The sequence below is a fragment of the Bos mutus genome, chromosome 4, assembly GCF_027580195.1.
Source record: "Bos mutus isolate GX-2022 chromosome 4, NWIPB_WYAK_1.1, whole genome shotgun sequence".
Lineage (NCBI taxonomy): Eukaryota > Metazoa > Chordata > Mammalia > Artiodactyla > Bovidae > Bos > Bos mutus.
In genome coordinates this window covers 80,337,370-80,356,372 of record NC_091620.1, presented here as the reverse complement: position 1 = coordinate 80,356,372, position 19,003 = coordinate 80,337,370, and positions in this window count along the sequence as shown.

The window sequence follows — 19,003 nt, the reverse complement described above, 5'->3', positions numbered from 1 at the left end:
AAACTCTGGCACAGAGCTTTCATTTGGTAAATATATTATTTTTCACTTTTGTAGAAATATTCTTAAATGTCATTAAGGGTGCTCTGTGTTTTTTGTTTTCACCTATAAGGGAACATACACTCCTGGCTCTCTGCTTTGTGTGCAGCTCTGGCTATGAAACCCTAAAAGATGGTATTTTGGTGAAATTGCAGAAATTTCTTTCTTTCCTCTTTTCTGTCTCTCTCTCCACTTTGCCCCTCGCCTCTGCTTCCCCCTCTTTCTTTTTGCTGAGTCCTCAGTTTTGTGGGACCTCACAGTTATGCACTGAGGATCTGCCCACACAGGTAGTAATTTCCTGGGCTGCAGGCTGAAAGCACAAAGGCTTGCATGTGGTGGCCGGGACTTCCTCTGCTCTGGACAGATGCGAGCACAATTTTGGCCAAAAGGCAAGGGGGTGGGAAAGGGAGAGATTTCTCAAAGCAGTGCTTTGCTGATGTCTTTCAAAAGGGGAAAAAAAAGATTATACCTCTAGGTTAAAAAGTAAGACTAAACCACAGTTATGTAATTTTGAAAGATTCCTAAATCTGTATTGGCTCATTTTAAAAACATTAAACTTCAAAGAAATAACAAAGAATTTCTCCTGACCTCATACTACATATATTCCATTAAAAATTCAATTTGTAAAACATATTTCAAATGGTTATTCTCAAGAGAATATGCCTCAGTGAAGACCAGACACATGGAATATTTCAACTGTGTGTGGTTCTTCTTCATTTTTTTTCCTTTCTCTTCACATACAGGATAGACCTTCTAGATGAATAAAGATATGGTGTGTGTATTTTCCAGGACCAAATTATCTTTGGGTTGTGATCAAGCATGAGAAATTTCCACCCTGAGGAAAAATATTTGAAGGGTGCAAAATGAATGTAAGTTCATGGATAAAACTACTTTTCTACTGTAAACATACTGTGTTCCAAATATATTTTCAATAGAAAACACCTAGGAATTCCTAAATTATGTAATCTCTGGGGACATATAGATTGGTGGACTTCATAAAAATTTCAGGGTGGCAGAATGTTTAGAGATTTTCCTGTTCAAATGCCCCATTCTGCAGATAAATAAACAAACACCTAAATTATTTCAAGGGGAGAATTCATTCTAACTTTGTGATAGAATATAGCTTTGTGTTTGAATGCTAACTAAAGCCAATTGCTAGTGCTTGTGTGCAAATTTCTTTTGAGACAGACTGAGAGTTAAGTTCAGATTTGGCTGGAAAGGGTGCTAGAAAGGGTCCATTAGCATCTGCCCCAGCCTCAGGATCAATTATAAGACAGCAAGAATGTCATGTGGTTGCTGACGGTAGCTGTTGGCTATCGAGAGCAGAGCCTTTAAAATCAGTTAAGGTCTGGCAGTGGGTCGTGGTGTTACTTCTGCTTGTTAGGTAGATTTGTTTCTTAACATTTCTGCACTTCAGTTTCCTTATTGATCAAGTGGGAATTAATTAGTTATTGGGAAGAGATTTATTGATATAATCAGAGCTTTATCTACAGTTTTAGATTTGGTTTTTAGAATGAATGATGCTATCTTTCATATTGAGTGACCTCTTATCCAGGTTGGATCTGGTAGCCCAAGACTATGATTGCAAAAAGAAAATGGAGGGAAGCTGTGAAAAATTTGGTATGACCAAACACAGTGAGAAAATGAAGAGCTTTGAGCAAAAGTCATGTGGAAGGAAAACCTGAGGAATATCACTATACATGAATGTTAACACTGCTTATAAGAAATCTGAACAGTGAACAGTGAAGTCGCTCAGTCATGTTCGACTCTTAGCAACCCCATGGACTGCAGCCCACCAGGCTCCTCCATCCATGGGACTTTCCAGGCAAGAGTACTGGAGTGGGGTGCCATTGCCTTCTCGCATAAGAAATCTGAAGAACCATATAAAAGTCACCTCTGTGGAGATTCTCTGAAGGACAAGGTCGAGAAATCATGGCAACATCAAGCCTATCAGAGATCAGGGTGTGCTGCAGAAACAATACTTTCACAAGACCAGGAAACTGGTGTCTCTAAGCAAGAAAACTTGAAAGACTGTAGGTAAGCTGGGGCCAGCGTAACAAGCATGACAGTATAAGCTTTCCTGTCAACAGCTTTGATCATCTGAAACAAAATAGTGGCATCAAAATAAAAACTTCTCTGCTTTTAAGCTATAGAAAAAAATTGAAAATACTTATCTGTAGGTTTATAGATAAAACATGGACTTTTCTGCCTCTGTGGACCATGCATATGAGAAAAAGTGCAACACCAAAGAAAAGTCTTTTAACATTCTGCAACCAGTATGAGTACCATCTTTGTGGGTATCTTCAGTAACACCCATAGTGTCCAATAGATCTTGGGTTTTCAATAATGAAAATTGTTTCAGTGGTCAGTTTATACCTGATCCTATTTTCCTGATTCTAAGATGTAGTATTAGAGAAGGAAATGACAACCCACTCCAGTATTCTTGCCTGGAGAATCCCATGGACAGCGGACTCTGGTGGGCTACAGTCCATGGGATCACAAAGAGTTGGATACGTGATTAGTGACTAAACAGCAAAAAGCTGTGGTACAAGAACTAGATTGTCAAAAGGAGCCGCTGTGAGAATTGTGAAGATGGAGATTTTGTAAAATGACTAAAAGCAAAGAAAAATCTATGGTTGACAGAAAGTTGTGATGGTACCCACTAGACCTGGGGAGAAAGTGAAATGAGGACAGGCCGTAATAACATTACTAGAACTGTTCAAGGCCAAAAAATTCCACAAGAAAGACAGGACAATTTTTAGAGCTGAAGAGAACATTTGAAATGTTACTGCCTGTTTTAAACACACTTGTATAAAACACGTTTGCTCATGTTTGACTTGGCAGGTGAAATTGATATCTTTATGTGTCATGTGAGACTTTCTCTTCGAACCTACATAAATATTTAAAGCTAATAATAATAAATACTTAGTTCCTACTCTATGCTAGTCACTGATAAGTTTGTTTACCTACTTTTAATGATTAGGAAAAATATATTTATGATAACCTGAGAGGGTAACTCCTTGCTGAAGGGTGGTTATTATTTTTCCCACATCCACATTGTTAGGAAGGGATAGAGTATGAGCTAGAATCGAGCCTGTGCTCTTTTTTCTATTATACTAGGGTTGAATTTCTGAAAGCCAGTCATATTATCTTAATAGTCTCCTGATGGATGAATCAGTTGTATCTCATTTATTTATTATGCACCCCCGAACAATTCATGACTTATTTTCCTAATAAAACTTACATTTATAGATGTTACTGTCTTCATTACTTCATAGAAGATTGAGGGAAGTTAGATACTAATGGCAGAAACTCATGTTTGTCATGAGAGTAGGAAACACACACAAACACATCTGGAAACCTATTGCATATATATATATATATATTTAATGTAGGCCATTATCTGATAAAAATTATATAGTACCTATCATTTGTGTTGTCTCATATATAATGGCCTACATTAAACTATCAAAAGATGTCATTAGTCTTGAAATTCCCTTTGTAAATGATTTAGGGGGTCAACAATGGAGTGGTTCAAAATTGGAAAAGGAGTACATCAAGACTGTATATTGCCATCCGGCTTATTCAACTTATATGCAGAGTACATCATGTGAAATGCCAGGCTGGATAAAGCTCAAGCTGGAATCAAGATAGCCAGGAGAAATATCAATAACCTCAGATATGTAGATGACACCACCCCAATGGATAAAGTGAAGAGGAGCTATAGAACCACTTGATGAAAGTGAAAGAGTAGAGTGGAAGTTCAGTTCAGTTGCTCAGTCGTGTTTGACTCTGTGACCCTACAGACGGCAGCATGCCATCCATCACCAGCTCCCGGGGCTTGCCCAAACTCATGCCCATTGAGTCGGTGATGCCATCCAACCATCTCATCTTCCATTGTCTCCTTCTCCTCCTGCCTTCAATCTTTCCCAGCATCAGGGTTTTGTCCAAGGAGGCAGTTCACATCAGGTGGCCAAAGTATTGGAGCTTCAGCTTCAGCATCAGTCCTTCCAATGAATATTCAGGACTGATTTCCTTTAGAATGAACTGGTTGGATCTCTTTGCAGTCCAAGGGACTCTCAAGAGTCTTTTCCAACACCACAGTTCAAAAGTATCAATTCTACAGCACTCAGGTTTATTTATAGTCCAACTCTCACATCCATACATGACTACTGGAAAAATCATAGCTTTGACTAGACAGAAAAAACTAAGATCATGGCAAATAGATGGGGAAAAAATGGAAACACTGACAGACTTTACTTTCTTGGGCTCTAAAATCACTATGAAGAGTGACTGCAGCCATGAAATTAAAAGATGTTTGCTCCTTGGAAGAAAAGCTATGACAAACTTAGACAGTGTATTAAAAAGCAGAAACATCACTTTGCCTACAAAGATCTCTAGAGTCAAAGCTATGGTTTTTCCAGTAATGTATGGAAATGAGACTTGGACCATTAAGAAGGCCGAGCACCAAAGAATTGATGCTTTCAAACTGTAGTGCTGGAGAAGACTTTTGAGAGAAAGGAGATCAATCAAGTCAGTCCTAAAGGAAATAATTTCTGAATATTCATTGGAAGGACTGATGCTGAAGCTGAAGCTCCAATACTTTGGCCACCTGATGTGAAGAGCTGACTCACTGGAAAAGACCCTGATGCTGGGAAAGATTGAGGGCAGGAGGAGAAGGGGATGACAGAGGATAAGATAGCTGGATGGCATCACTGACTCAATGGACATGAGTTTGAACAAACTCTGGGAGATAGTGAAGGACATAGAAGCCTGGTGTGCTGCAGTCCATGGGGATGCAAAGAGTTGGACGTGACCAAGCAACTGAACAACAAAGCATCACGTTATGCCGATGCATGGTAACTAGAATTTGGTGATGACCCTTTTAATTAATACATATGTCAAATCATAACGTTGACACCAGAAAGTTATATAATGTTATATACCAATTTTACCTCAATTAAAAATATTACACTAAACATTCTATCACTGCAATGTGCTTGTAAATGAAGAAAATCAGTCATTGTACTGTGAGTGGAAGATCTGGTTAGTGTGTAAACAATTGGATGGAATGGATTCTCAGAGTTAGGGAAGATTTTAAATAGAAAAGATTTATACTTTACTGTTGAAATCCTTTTGAGCTTAATTAGGCCCCATTTGTTTATTTCTGCTTTGTATTTCCATTATTCTAGAAGATGGATCAAAAAAGATATTGCTGCAATTTACATCAAAGCGTGTTCTTATGTTTTCCTCAATTGTTTTATGTTTTTCCACTAATTGTTTTATCATTTACAGAATCATGCCTCATACTTAGACCCTTTAATCCATTTTGAGTTTATTTTTGTGTACAGTGTTAAAAAATGTTCTGGCTTCATTCTTTTACATGCAGGTGTCCAGTTCTCCTAGCATCATTTATTGAAGAGACGGTATTTTTCTCCAGTGTAAAGTCCTGCTTCCTTTACTGTAGACTGATTACCACAGATGTGTGTGTTTGCAAAATGAAAAGACAATCCAAAGAATGGGAGAAAATGTTTGCAAATTAGGTGACTGGCAAGGGATTAATCTCCAGAATATGCAAACTGCTCGTACAGCTCAATATAAAACAAAACAAAAAAAACCTTAAAAAACAGGCAGAAGATCTAAATAGACATATCTCCAAAGAAGATATTATGGATGGCCAATAGGCACATGAAAATATGCTCAGCATGGCTAATTATTAGAGAAATGCAAATCAATGTCACCTTACCCCAGTCAGAATGTCCATCATCCCAAAGTCTACAAATAACAAATGCTAGAGAGGATGTGGCGGAGAAGGCAATGACACCCCACTCCAGTACTCTTGCCTGGAAAATCCCATGGGCGAAGGAGCCTGGTAGGCTGCAGTCCATGGGGTTGCTAAGGGTCGGACACTACTGAGCGACTTCACTTTCACGCATTGGAGAAGGAAATGGCAACCCACTCCAGTGTTCTTGCCTGGAGAATCCCAGGGACGGGGGAATCTGGTGGGCTGCCATGTATGGGGTCGCACAGAGTTGGACACAACTGAAGTGACTTAGCAGCAGCAGCAGAGAGGATGTGGAGAAAAGGAAATCCTCTGACTGTTGATGGGAATGTAAGTTGGTACAGCCACTGTGGAGAAGCATATGGAGATTTTTTTTTTTTTTTTAAGATTTATTTTTGGCTGAGGGCCGAAGAATTGATGCTTTTGAACTGTGGTGTTGGAGAAGACTCTTGAGAGTCCCTTGGACTACAAGGAGATCCAACCAGTCCATTCTGAAGGAGATCAGCTCTGGGATTTCTTTGGAAGGAATGATGCTAAAGCTGAAACTCCAGTACTTTGGCCACCTCATGTGAAGAGTTGACTCATTGGAAAAGACTCTGATGCTAGGAGGGATTGGGGGCAGGAGGAGAAGGGGACGACAGAGGATGAGATGGTTGGATGGCATCACTGACTGGATGGACGTGAGTCTCAGTGAACTCTGGGAGTTGGTGATGGACAGGGAGGCCTGGCGTGCTGCGATTCACGGGGTCGCGAAGAGTCGGACACGACTGAACGACTGATCAGATCTGATCTGTGCTGGATTTTTGTTGCTATGTGAGGGCTTTCTCTAGTTGCAGAGAGCAGGGCTACTCTTTGCTGTGGCACCTTCTTTTGTTTTGGAGTACGGGCCCTAGGCACACAGGCTTCAGTAGTCGTGGTGCACGGGCTTAACTGCTCTGCCATATATGAAGCCTTCCCAGAGCAGGGATCAAATGTGTGTCACCTGCATTGGGAGGCAGATGCTTAACCACTGGACACCAGGGAAGCCCTGGAAGTTCTTGAAAAACTAAAAATAGAGCTTCCATATGATATAACAATCACACTCCTTGGCCTATATTTGGAGAAAACCATGGTTCGAAAGGATATATGCACCCCAGTGTTCACTGCTGGGAAAGAGTGAGGGCATGATGAGAAGGGGGTGACAGAGGATGAGATGGTTGGATGGCATCACTGACTCAATGGACATGAGTTTGAGCAAACTCTTGGAGATAGTGAAGGACAGGGTAGCCTAATGTGCTTTAGTCCGTGGGGTTACAAAGAGTTGGACACAACTGAGTGACTGAACAACAACAATGTTCACTGCAGCATGATTGGCAACAGTCAAGACCTGGAAGCAATGTAAATGTCCATCAACAGAGGAAGAGATAAAGAAGATGTGGTATATGCATACAATGGAATATCACTCAGCCATTACAAAGAAAAATGAAAAAAAAATTGCCATTTGCAGCAACATGAATGGACCTGGAGATTATCATACTAAGTAAAATAGGTTAGACAGAGAAAGCTAAATATCATATCATTAATATGCAGAATCTAAAAAATGATGCAAATAAACTTGTCTAAAAAATAGAAACTCACAGATTTAGAAAATAAACTTTTGCTTACCAAAGGGGAAAGGTCAGGGGAGGGACAAATTAGGATTTTGAGATTGACATAACCAGCAAAGACCAAATAGTATAAATGAGAAAATAATTTAAAAATCGATATGTATATATGTACATATGTATGGATATGTATATATGTACTTTGCCGTACATCTGAAACTAACACAACATTGTAAATGAACTATACTCCAATATGACATAAAATATTTTTAAGAAGATTTAAAGTTTGTATTATATTCCCAAAACTTGTTTCATACTGGAAGAACAAACATCATTTTACCCTGCAAGGCAAGTGGATATTCTTGAGGAAGACAGCATACAAAATCCTGTATTATTTCCATTTAAGGGGATATTGTTCTAAGGTTCTTATATATACATATTTACATATAATATTCAAAAACTACCCTATATGTACTACTGTTATCAAATTATTTATTTTCAGAAAATAATCATATATGATGATCAAAAGTAAAATGTGCTGTATATTACAATTTCCTCAGTGAAAGCTGTCATGAGCAAACTTCATTAATCTCACTGACCATTTAATGGGCATTTATAGGAATTTCTCTTAGTTTTTGTTTGGATTTTTTTTAACTGTGAATGAACTCTCTTTGGATAGGTAAGATTTAAAAAGCTAATATGAACTGGATAGGAAGACAAAAAAGATGTAGAGCATCTTCCTCACATACATGAAAGGAAGCTAGACACTTGTGCTTGAGTGCTCAGTCACTTCAATTGTGTCTGACTCTTTGCGACCCCATGGACTGTAGCACACCAGGCTTTTCTGTCCATGGGATTCTCCAGGCAAGAATACTAGAGTGTGTTGCCATGCCATCCTCCAGGAGATCTTCCCAGTCCAGGGATCAAACCCACATCTCCTGTGTCTCCTGCATTGCAGGTAGATTCTTTACTCAGTCATATGTAGTCTTATATATGCCATCTGTCTGTATTATTTAGTTTATGATGATGTTTTTTAAAATCAGAAATTACTATATGACCTTTTAACATTGAAAACAAAAGAGAAAAATCATCCCAATTCCACCACTCCAAATAGTTCTAAATATTTCCTTTTGTTGTTTTCCATCAATGGGACTGCATAGGGTACGTGTCAAAATCTCACTTAATATTGTATCATGAGCATTATCCCAACTCCTAAAATTGTGTGAAAATGTATTATTTATGTTATAACAAATGAAATTTAGTCATTCTTCTATTGTTAGACCTAGAGTTGATTTCTAGGTTTTGTTTTTATTTTTTACTAATATCCATCTATTTGCAATAAATATCTCTGTACATCAAATTGTGTATATGTGTATCACTGATAACTCACTTATAATTCCTTGTAGCAAAATCATAGGGTCCTAAATGATGATCATTTCTAAGGCTTTGATACATTCAGTTTTTGTGTGGTCAACTTTGCTTTAATTGTATTTCCTTTCAGTTTGTTTTCATAATTTATACTTAAAAATCTGAACAAATCTAGATTTTGCTGCTATTATTATTTTGTAGGAGATAAGACTTCATCTTGTATTTCCTAAAATATCACATATTACAATTCATTTTTAAAATGTGCTTTATAGGTAAGATACTGATGTATCAGAGCCATACAATATTGAGATTCTGAATAATATAGTATATTTTGCTGATATCTAGGAAATGGCAACCCACTCCAGTGTTCTTGCCTGGAGAATCCTAGGGACAGAGGAGCCTAGTGGGCTGCCTTCTATGGGGTCACACAGAGTCGGACACGACTGAAGCGACTTAGCAGTAGCAGCAGCAGTATCCAAAAAGCTCTTGTGGGAATAATTCTCTCAATTTATTAGAGAAAGCAGAGAGGCAAGTTAATTTCTAGAAGATCTGTTCAGGGATGTAGAGGTCTAGTGTGGAATGAATATTTGTTGAAGTTTGTAAATAAAGAGTTGAACTGAATGTTACATAAAACATATGAATGAAAAGCTCTCCTAGGATGGCTTGTGGATCACCATGAATTTTCTTATTAAGAAATAAAAGATTTCTTTTTATTTTATAAAATAAAAACATTTTTCTTTTATTTCTTAATAAAAATATTTTTCTTATTAAGAAAAAAATTATGCCTATAGATTACAATATTTATTGAAATATTTGAATTTAAAGGATCAGAAGTTGATCCAATTGAACCAATCAGAAGTTGGCCTGATCCAATGGAGGCATAAAACCCTATTTGCCACTTTTTATTTTCCCACTATTGGCCTGTTACCTGTTCTGTCCTCTAGTATTGACTGTTACTCATAAAATTGACACTATACCCTTGTCTGTACATTTAAGGAAATCACACTTGGTGGCTTTGTTGTCTGTGCAAATTCAGAAGTTATTGAAAAATCATATAACTCACATAATTAGACTGGGCTTCTCTGGTGGCTCAGTGGTAAAGAATCCACCTGCCAGTCCAGAAAACACGGGTTTGAACTGTCAGGAAGATGACCTGGAGAATGAAACAGCAACCTACTCCAGTAGTCTTGAGTGGAAAATCCCATGGATAGGGGAGTCCGGCAGGCTACAGTCCATGGGGTTTCAAAGAGTAGGACACAATTTAAGCAACTAAACAACAACAATTAGGATTACATTATAGCAAACACTCAGAAGAGACTTGGGTTACAATTTCCCGAGTCTCCAAAAAAAAAAGTCTTTTGTTGTCTTGCTGCTTAATCAATTCACCTTATTTTTAATCTTTATTCTCAAGAGAACGCTTAAACCCTGTAAATTCTTAAGGGTTAACCACGACTATAGAGTAAAGTATACATTGGAATAAACTTTCAATAAAATCTTACAAGCACATTTGGGCAGTTCATTTTAGATACATTCCAGAAAGAATGAATATTTTTGTGTGTGCAATTCCAGATAATTTCACCATACACATCATCCCTGAGAGTTTAGGATTTATGCTGATTTTATTATAGTCATAATGAATTTATTATATTGTTACTAGAACTGACACAGGGAAATTTAATAGTCTGAGCAAAGTGTATTTTAAAATAACAACAATGATTCTATTTGATGAAGGTTAAATTAATTGCTCATAGCAAAATATTACAAGAGGCTTTCCCTCTATTCTGTCATTATTTGTTATAAGGCTTTTATTCAAACAGCTTTTTGGTGAGACTGAACTGGATGTTGAACAGAGTAATGGTAACAATGCCTATAAATAATTGAGATACTATAGGAGAAGGGGACAAGAGAGGATGAGATGGTTGGATGGCATCACTGACTCAATGGACATGAGTTTGAGCAAGCTACGGGAGGTGGAGAAGGACAGGGAGGCCTGGTGTGCTGCAGCCCTTGGGGTTGCAAGGAGTCCGACATGACTGAGCAACTGAACGACAACAACATTTGTGTCAAACTGCTCACAATTAAAATTAACAAAAAATCTGTATGTTCAACATTAGCAGCCCATTTTTTCTATTTGGAAATTGTGTATAAAACAGTTAAGTAATATGCCTAAATCCCAAGGCTTATAAGTAAGAGAATTAGGATTTCAAACCCAGATTTGAATGACTCAAAAGTCCTACTCTTTTCCACTATGATGCATCATCTTTACTTGATGAAAAGGATCCAGGCAATGTTGAATCAGAAATTAGTTCAAGTGACACATATGTGACATCAGTGCTTGATGTGAGGAGAAGAATCATGTATATTCTATGTGAAGTTAATGCATTCCAGCAGCTAGAAAGTCACATCATAATTCTGTGAGACTCTAGATCTAAGAGAGAAGAGAGAGAAGTCGCTCAGTCATGTCCGACTTTGTGACCCCATGGACTGTAGCCCACCAGGCTCCTCAGTCCATGGGATTTTCCAGGCAGGAATACTGGAGTGGGTTGCCATTTCCTTCTCCAGGGGATCTTCCTGCCCCAGGGATCGAACCCAGGTCTCCCGCATTGTAGGCAAATGCTTTACCGTCCAAGCTACCATCTGAAGTGTAGAGCAATTCTTGCGTCTGTGTCTGTTGTTAGGAAACCACAGAGCAGGTGAGCCCTAGGGCTAGCAGCTTCATTCTCTGTCTATAATAATACAGTTAAAGAATATTGGTCCAAATTCTCTATACACAAAATAATCTATATGTAACACTAGCTCTGTGATTCCTCTCTCAATTATTTATAGAAAGATTTTTTCTTTTGTTATGTATCTTTTGTTTCATATTGTTAAACTCTTACAGTATAGTAATATATAAAACAACTTGAATAAGCACTGACTTGATCTTAGAAACATGATTTATACCTAAGAAGTTGCCTTATCATGACTGGTGGCTTATAGCAGTCAAAAAATTTTTCAAAATCAGATTACTAGTACACTCTTAAAGACAAGACAAAAATTTAGCCTAACAAATACACATAACATGGTTTAGTGGTATAGACACAGGCTTAGTATTCTCAGTCGGAGTTGAATTGCTTTAAATTTTATTTTTTACTTTTAAAATATTTCTACATTTCTTATTTTATTAAAAATATAAACTTAACAAATATTGTAAATGACCAAAAATTATAATATGCCATGTATAAAGTTTCCCCCTCAATACTCTCAGCCTTCAGTCCCAATGGTATTTATGATATAAACTATTTTTAATTTGTTCTTATAATGCACTGAGGCAAATTCCAAGTATTTATGTATCTTTATTTTCTTTAACAGCATCATAAACTTTCATAGGGTTCAAGTATACTAATTTTCAAAAAAAGTATTGTTATGAATAATGATGCTGGTTAGAAATTTTATTAGTTACAAAGACAGAAATCAGTTGGTAATAGCTTATCAAGAATAAGCAGTGTATTGGACATATTGTGGTAGCACAGAGACCTGAAAGAAAAGCTAAACACCCAAATCGTAGAGAAAACAGCTTCAAAACTAGACCAGTTCAAATCACCCAACAACCTCCTGTAAGATTTTGTCCATCACTGGTTTCTATTTCTTCCTGTGGGTCGCCTTTATTATCTTAACCATAGATGGGCTTCTCTACAAGATGGGGGTGGAAGTAGCCATCTACAACTCTGTACCCAAATACTTTCAAAAACCCTTGAAAAAAAAAAAAAACAACAATTTCCAAAACCATCTGCCTTTCAAAAGGGCCAATTTGGGCACTTTTTGACATGAACCACTATGGCTGGGAGAATAAAATATCATTTGTGATACAGCTGGAGTTCCTGCTCTATCTCCAGTGCCTTAAAATTCTCAACAAGTATTTATGGAATTACCATCCCAAAGACAACTTTGTTAAAATAGTAACATTGAAAAAAGCCCAAGTACTTAAGAAACATCTTGTGTTGATAAACTGTAATTATTGTAATTTTACAATGTATATATATATAAATTTTCTCTGTAGACAAAATGAATTAAAATGTATTCAATGATTTTTACTAATTCTGACAAGATTATTTCTACATAATCACTAAATCCACCATTTAATCAATCTATTGTTGCTATTTGAGATGAACCAAGAGAGAGATGACTACATGCCTAGTTTGAGTATATGAGAATGTCATCTCCTCAATTTGATTTGAAGCAATGAATAAACTTTTTTCTTGAAAATTAATGGTTTAAAATCTTTAATCTATCCTTCCTTCCAGCAATACTCATTGAAATTATACCCAGTGTGAGGCCCTTGTCCAGGTGCTAGAAATAGAGCTGTTTATAAGACAAATCTTTGTTATCGTTGAGCTTATAATTAGAAGAGTAATAAATCCAAAAAATGCAAATCAAAACAGATATTAAAAAGAGTTATGAATAAAGCACAGCTATTAGGATAAAGCAAGAGAGTAATGACATAGAAGACACTGGTATTTTAGACACGGTGCACAGATTAGCCTGTTCTCTGGGTGTTTTTTGAGCAAGCCCTAAATGAGGGAGGGGGGTTGTACGAGTAACTCAGGACAGAGAGAATTACATGTATAAGGATCTAAGGAAAGGATCCAGGGTCCAGAAATCTCCAAGATAGCTGTAGAGGCTTGAGGAGGCCTGAGAGTGGTAGGAGATGGGGTTGGATCATATAAATCTTTATAGACTATGTAAGAGGTAAAAGAGTTTATTTTTGTTTTAAATTATCTCTGGAACTGCCCCATATCTATTATGTTAAGACTGCTGTTAGGTGAGCAGGTCTGCAGAATGAACTGGGGACTCCAACAATTGTAATTTTTATTATTTTTTGCCTAGTCTCTATTGTGCTAGCAACTTTTATTTGATGACTTCAAATAAAATAAAATTTCCACAAAAAATTTAAATTTGATTGCATCAAATCAATTTTATGTTTTAGATGGGGGATCCACTAAGCATTGAGAATAAAAATACAGAACATATTTAAGCAACTTCCAATTAGAGGAGACAAATAAAATGATTAATAGATGGGGATGCTATGGTGTGACAAGAAGACCATCTAAACCAGTCCTTAAAAAGACAGGAGGTTCCTTAAAAAACTGGAAATAGAACTGCCTTATGATCCAGCAATCCCACTGCTGGGCATACACACTGAGGAAACCAGAAGGGAAAGAGACACGTGTACCCCAATGTTCATCGCAGCACTGCTTATAATAGCCAGGACATGGAAGCAACCTAGATGTCCATCAGCAGATGAATGGATAAGAAAGCTGTGGTACATATACACAATGGAGTATTACTCAGCCATTAAAAAGAATACATTTGAATCAGTTCTAATGAGGTGGATGAAACTGGAGCCTACTATACAGAGTGAAGTAAGCCAGAAAGAAAAACACCAATACAGTATACTAACACATATATATGGAATTTAGAAAGATGCTAACAATAACCCTGTGTATGAGACAGCAAAAAGACACTGATGTATAGAACAGTCTTATGGACTCTGTTGCAGAGGGAGAGGGTGGGAAGATTTGGGAGAATGGCATTGAAACATGTATAATATCATGAATGAAGCGATTTGCCAGTCCAGGTTCGATGCACGATACTGGATGCTTGGGGCTAGTGCACTGGGACGACCCAGAGGGATGGTATTGGGAGGGGGGAGGGAGGAGGGTTCAGGATGGGGAACACATGTATACCTGTGGCAGATTCATTTTGATATTTGGCAAAACTAATACAATTTGTAAAGTTTAAAAATAAAATAAAAATTAAAAAAAAAGACAGGAGGGTCTAACAAGGCTTATTGAAAGGTAATTTTTAAATTATTCTAAAAATTGGTGGAGACAAAAGCATGTACAAAGACTGGAGGCAAGGAGGGGGACTGTGGTCAATTCAGAAAATAAATGATCAAGGAAATCAGCATGACGGAGACAAAGGGCAGAGAGGATTGTTTCATTGTTGGCTTGTTTGCTCATTGGGATTTGGATTCTAGAGGTAGAGTTTGGGAGGCTAGGAGAAATAAGGAGCAAAGATAAGCATAGGTCAGTTCAAGAGACATGAAGAAAGAATTACTGATACTTGATCAACTTCAACAGTTGGGAAATGCCATCAGGCAGGTTACTATAAAAAAGACTATACACAGAGAAAGATTAAAAAGATACTGAGTCCTCAAAAACCCACCATTCTAAGTCCCTTCCAGGGAATTCTTGTCATCTAAGTCATGGTGTGAAAAGTCAAAGTTGCTCAGTTATGTCCAACTCTTTGTGACCCCATGGACTGTATAGCCCACCATGCTCCTATATCCATAGAATTCTCCAGACAAGAATACTGGAGTGTGTAGCCATTCCAGTCTCCAGGGGATCTTCCCGACCCAGAAATCGAAGCTGGGTCTCCTACATTGCAGGCAGATTCTTTACCATCTGAGTCACCAGGGAAGTACAAGTCATGGTGCACATATGCACAAGTTAATTAGATTGCCCACCATGGGGTCATTGTTAGAAAGACATGAATCAATATAATTTCATTTATGAAAGGCATCATCATTCTGAACCCCTAATTAAATACTACTCTATTGGAAACATTGGAATGGTGATTTTTTACTCTTATTACTATTATTTCAGACGTTCAGATATGATTTTTTCTACGACCTTTGCCCTTGTCAGGTTTACATTTGAAATTGTAACGATTAAGACACAATCTTTTAGTTGCCTATCATTAAAATAGTTCTCTAATGAATACATCAAAGCTTGCACCGAAAGGAATCAAAGGCAACATTCTCTTCCTTTGCATTTTTCCTTAATGCATCTGTGTTTGCAGAATGAGTATTTGTTTAGTCATGTTTAACTTCGTTAAATTATCTCTGCATAAAAACTTAATAAAGTTCTCTTTGTAAGTTTCAATAAATCCTTTTTAAAAATATAGAGTCTTGACTATCTTAACAATTCATTGATACTGTTTGTTTTTATCTTATGCAAATGGTAGGATCAGTTATAGCAATAATTTCAGATTCTTTTAAATAAACATCAGATTCTAATTACTGTAAACTGAAACACTTCTAAGAAAACAGTTTAATTTATGCAATTTAAAAAAACCCTGAAGCTGTACTTGTGAGACACATCATTGCTTTGACGCCAGTGACCTAACCACATGTACTATTTTTCTCTTGCAACACTTTTTAAAGTGTCCTTGACAGCATATTTTACGATCTTTGATGTCTTAGCCATTCCCCAGAAATGCTTTCAGACAAGAATTTCTAAGTAATATAAGTACATCATTTACATGGAAAAAAGATGAGTGATTCTAAACATTGAGTAGACATTATCAAAAAATTAGTTTTTGGTTTATATAGCCTCTTACACTGTGTTATGAAAATAAAGCATGAAAACGTGTGTATTTTAAAATGAATAAATTAAGTTGTGAAAATTTCAACTAGTTTGCTATTTATATCAGCAGTCTCCAACCTCTGGGATGTCAACTGGTACCTGCTGTCAGATCAGTGACGGCATTATATTAGAAATAAAGTGCACAATGCACTTGAATCATGCCAAAACCATCCCCCAGATCCCTGGTTTGTGGGAAAACTGTCTTCCACGAAATCAGTCCCTGGTGCCAAAATGGCTGGGGACTGCTGAACTAGGGAATCTTTATACAACAACAATAAAACAATATGTAACATATCTTAAAAGAAACAAAAATATCTCAGAAAGAACATACACCCCAATGTTCAGAGCAACACTATTTACAGCAGCCAAGACATGGAAACAACATGTCCATCAATAGATGAATAAAGGAGATGTGGCAAACACATACACACACACACTGGAGTGCTAATCAGTCATAAAAGCAATGAAATCTTGCCATTTTCAGCAGTTTGCATGGACTTGGGGGGCATTATGTTAAGTGAAATAAGTCAGAGAAAGTGTATAATGTCCATTATATGTGAAATATAAAAGATGGAACTAGTGAGTAAAACAAAAAAGAAATAGACTCACAAATACAGAAAACAAGCAAGTGATTTCCAGTGGAGAGAGGGAACAGGAGAGGGGCAAAATAAGGGTAGGAGAAGAAAAGGATTATTTCAGAATTACATGAAATCATGTGTGTGAAACTTTTGAAAATTGTATAGCACTACAAAATTTGTCATTTAATAGGAAAAGCAATATTGTAGCATATTTTATATTTTATAAGATAAAGCAGATAGACAAAATATTGAGTTTCTTCAGAAGGGTTAATGAATGAATTGATAAAAATGAGTATTCTGTTTTCCTTCAAAACAATTCAAAGTTCATCTCAATTCATGGTGAGTCTGTTCTTCTCACCGGTCAGACAAAACAGTTGTAGACATTCCTATTATTTCGCTCACACTCTTTATGCAAACCGTAAGTAAATATTGTTAGTTTTACTTCCAAAATACACTGAGAATATGACTACTTCTCATTACCTCCACAGCTATCACTTGATCCCAGCCACAGTCATCTCTAGCCTGAGTTATTTTAAGATTATTGCAACTATCTCTGCCACATGTGCCCCTACAGTCTGCTCACATCACAGCAGACAGCATGATCCTATTAAATAACTTATCTTTTACACTTGAACCTCCCAATGGCACCCCATTTTACAGAGGGAAATCCAAATTCCTACAACAAATGTTAAGTTCATCCAAGCTCCTCTCTTCCTAATCTCATTTCTTACAGGTCTCTTGCCTACACCGCTTCATCAAAACTTGCCTCTTTGCTGCTTCTTAAGCAAGGAAAATGGTCATACTCTTGCCTCAAGGCCTTAGTGTTTCTCTCAATACAGAATACTCTTTCCAAACATATTCATATCGCTAGCTCCCTCTTAAAATATTTTTGCAAATCTTACCTTCTCATACTTCCATCAGACCTTCCATGTCGGCTGGCGTCCTGGCAGAAATGCGTTGGTAGCTTAAATTTGTAATCATCAGGGATTATTCGCAAAAGCTGTGTAAAGGCTTAAGCAAACTACAAAATGATGGTGAAGCAGCCAAAAATTAGCAACAGCTGTAAGCCATTACCATCCCTAGGTGAGAGCACCAAGGAGAGAGACTCTTATCTGAAAGTAGTAAGAGCTGTAACATTAAGAGGAAAGTTACCTGATAGAAGCTTGCACCTGTAAATAGAAAAGTAAAGGCACTAACAAACTATACTTCATCAGGGAGAGAATAAGGGGAAATAAATATGCCGATCTCTCTTTCTTCTCATCCTATGACTGACTGGTGGACCTTACATTTGCTGTATTTCAATAAAAGCCAAAGAGTGAGGGAATCTTGGATATATACTCTAAGAGCGCAGAGTGGGGGCAAAGAGAGAGACTAGATCTGATGGGTAAAATGACAAATAATCACAGGTGTTCATCCCTTTCCCACTCCCAGAATCTACTGTTTTTCAAAAAAAATAATAACCGTACCAACAAAATACTTTACGTGCCACAAAATTGGCATTTTCCCACCAAGAAAGATAAATAGAAGTAATTGGCTTGCACCTGGAAAAATCAGAAGTCTGTGCTCACTGCTTACCTCGGGGTTATGCCAGCTTGTCTCTCTGTTGTATTATAGTCCAGAGGAACCACAGTCATCTTCCTGGCTCATTATAATGACATCCTACCAGTACCTAATGTGCTTGCATGTCACATCCTGGAAAATCCCATGGACAGAGGAGCCTGGTAGGCTGCAGTCCATGGGGTCGTGAAGAGTCGGACACGACTGAACAACTTCACTTTGACTTTTCGCTTTCACGCATTGGAGAAGGAAATGGCAACCCACTCCAGTGTTCTTGCCTGGAGAATCCCAGGGACGGGGGAGCCTGGTGGGCTGCCGTCTCTGGGGTCGCACAGAGGCGGACACGACTGAAGCGACTTCGCATGTCACATCCAGCAGGCAAATCTTCCACCTTTCCAGATGCAAGCCAGCTCCTTCTCTGTGTTGGTGACAATTGAAAAGAAAGTGATGCCTCATCGATAGCTATATATCAGGTACCAAGAACTGATTTGCTGCAATTATATCAAGAAAAGCAGCTGTGATTAGCCCAAGCTACTGACCATCCTCAAGAAAATCCGGTCATTATTCAAGAAACATTTGGTTTTATAATGGCTAAAGAGACAAGTCAAACAGGGATCTGTGAGGAATTACAAACCATGCATTTTTCAAGACCTTAATGATAGTGCTAATCTGTGTAATTCTCCTAGAGAT